We start from the raw sequence: 3,083 nt of genomic DNA, 5'->3' as shown, positions 1-3,083 counted from the left end.
ACGGCTGTGTGTTTCTATCTGATAGACTGGTGAGCTGTCCGGGGTGTACCCTGCCTGGTAACCTATCACTTCAGTGTTATTTCCCGGCCCTGCTGCAACCAGGATAAAGATAGGAGGATGGTAGTTGTTGTAGACCCCTTCAATTTTTATGGTAACCAGGATCTAGACTTGATACTGAGACAAAAACGGTGCCGACTTTAGGATTAGTGAATGTCCACAACAATTCACCCAGCCTGTAGAAGAAGGGTGGAGGTTTTGTCTTGCTTTGTTTGTGCAGGAGCAGAAGGATGACAGAGACTAAAGGGGGAGGCTGTAGCTTCACATGAGTGTGAGCTGCAGACTGAACCCTTTGGTTGCTAATGTTGAGTCACTGATGTTTGCATTAAGAAAATTGTGTTTTATTAGCTGTGTTTTAATTAAGGTATCACATTATATTGTTGGGAATGTTAAATGCTAAAGTGAAGAAAAGCTTTGATTTCACTCATGACTGAACATGTTATTATTAACCATAGCAGGCCACTGTAAAGAGTCAATTAGCTTTTATAGAGGGAAAAAAGGCCAAAAACTCTGTTAATACCTATGAATAACAGGGAATGATAGACTTGTCACATTCAAAATAGAGATATGTAATAACAAACACGGGTCCGTGTCATTTAGGTTCTCCATTGAAATAGTCAATCATTTAGAAAAGTAGAATATATATGTCTCAACGCTGTTTCTCAATAATATTAAAAACCTAAAAACTATTGTTGTGGAAGATAGAAGTCACTGTGACAGCCCTCTGACTGTGGAGGACGTTTGTAATCCTATTTCTGCACTTAAGGCCAACAAATCTCCCGGCACAGATGGTTTGACTGCAGAGTTTTATGAATCATTTTCTAATCTCCTGGCTCCGTTCTTACTGCAGCTTTTCATAGGAAGTGTAGAGAATAACATCCTCCCTCCTACTCTTACTCAGGGTCTCATAACACTTATTCCAAAGCCAAACAAAGACTTACTTCTTATTGATAATTGGAGACCCATCTGTCTGCTCAATGATGACTATGAGATTATGGCTTTAGTACTTGCTAACAGAATGAAAGAGTTCTTGGACACAATTATCGATGAGACACAATCAGGCTTTATGAGAAACAGACACCTTTCTAAGAACAATCCGTCCAGCCCTTAGTGTTATTAGTGATTTCTCTGAGGCATCTGGTTTATGTCTAAATCTTAAAAACATGTGAATTACTAGCAATTAAAGGCTGCACTGCAAATGCTCTCTGTAACATTTCTGTTAAACAAGAAGTCACATACCCAGGACTGTTAATATCCAAAGACCAAAAGTCAAGATGCTCGTCAAACTTGTCAAACAGTGTTGGGGAATTCTCTTTTTTTTTTTTTTTTTTTTTAACGATCAGAAATGCTTTTATTTCTCAATGTATACGTTTTAAACAGTCATCGTAATTTCTCTTTTTTTATCAGCCATAGTAGACATGTCCAACTGGGACTTAACCCACATATGGTTGCTGGAGTCTATCCCAGCTATCACAGGGTGAGAAGCACCATACAATCTTAGCAGTTGCAGGTTTAACCATTCATGCTCACATTCACACCACATCAGTTTAGAACCACAATATAACCTATTATGTCAGCATTGAGGGCAGGCTGGGGGGTTTGTACCATTTTCTCTCCAGGAAGCTTTGGGTGGTTCCTTCCGGTGGAGCTACCTTCCTGGGCTTTCTGTTCCCTGCATCTGGAAGTAATAATTCATTAGAGACCTCCATATTTAAGGACCGGTTGTGGCCGTGATTTTCTGGCAAACTGTTATACCTACCTTCATGAATTTATGATCCACCTGCTCAACCACCAGAAGAACTCTCCTGTTTCTCTTTTTTTCACTTTCCCACTCTCAACTGGCCCTGCTTCCTGCACCTTCCACATTGCTCCCCACCTCTGTGAGACTCAATATGCTCTGGACCCAAACCACCATGCTCTTTACCCTGCTCCAGAACCCAGCCTGCCCACAGACCTACCTCCTCTCTTCCTCCACTCTGGGAGCCACAAATCCTCCCAGACCCCCAGCATCCGACTCCTCTCCCTTCACTACTGCACCTCTTGAAAAAAATAAAATAGCTCCAACAGAAAGACTCAAACAAGGTGATGTGGCATGGAAAGCTTCCAAAGGTTGCATGAAAACTGAGTAAATTAAAATAATTTACTGCAGTTCTAACTGTAAAAAAATCATCAGTAGAAAAAACACAACTCTGCTAAGATTAACACACATCTATATAAAGCAGGAAAACATCAGTAAATCATTTTTATCTTTCAATAAGGGGATGGGAAAGTCTCACATTAGGATGCGCTAGTTACTGTTTTCTACTGAATACATTTTTAGAAATTGTGACCTGAATATTATTTTGCTGAATGTCTTTAACCGAATGACTGACTTTCCTGTCTTTTTCTTTCGTTTCATTCCTCGCCTCAGCTCTCACACCAAAAGAAACCAATGATCATTTTATGACAGTTAAAAATAGAATAATGGTGCACACAAATTGCAACGTGATTGGAGAATAATGTGCTCAATTATTTGTGTGTGTGCGTTTTAAAATACATGAACACAAAAAGTGGGTAAGACATCTTTTCTGAGAGTGTATCTTTCAAAGGTCTCTAGAAAACATCAGTGGGTACTTCTAGTGTTGGGTGGTTATCCTTCAACTTGAGGGTATTAACTGTTAAACATTATGGTGTTAAGGTTAGGACAATGTGCTTGATTTTTTTTTTTTTTTGTGTCCCGTTTGGATCTTTAGCATCAGAATTGTTGTCTTAAGGCCAAGAAAGATGCCAAGCGGATTTATTTTACCAAGTGGATCATCATGGCCTTGCCATATTGGTCCATTTGATTGACCTTTATTATAATTATGAATTTATTTTATTTTCAGTTGCTACAAACGGGACAGACATGACTGGGGGATAGGACAGGGAGAAAGAATGAAAGAAAGAGAGGGAGAGAAAGAAAACCAAAGGGGAGAAGAGACGGTGAGAAGGGGGGAAGAGAGAAAAAAAAAACACCTGGGTCACCTGTATGGAGAAAAAAAACAGAA

Source organism: Diplotaxodon limnothrissa, linkage group LG4, assembly GCF_057381915.1.
Source record: "Diplotaxodon limnothrissa isolate DT_005_m linkage group LG4, D_limnothrissa_male_GT1.1, whole genome shotgun sequence".
Classification (NCBI taxonomy): Eukaryota; Metazoa; Chordata; class Actinopteri; order Cichliformes; family Cichlidae; genus Diplotaxodon; species Diplotaxodon limnothrissa.
The sequence above is the reverse complement of the archived record's forward strand: the minus strand, read 5'-3'. Positions refer to the sequence as shown.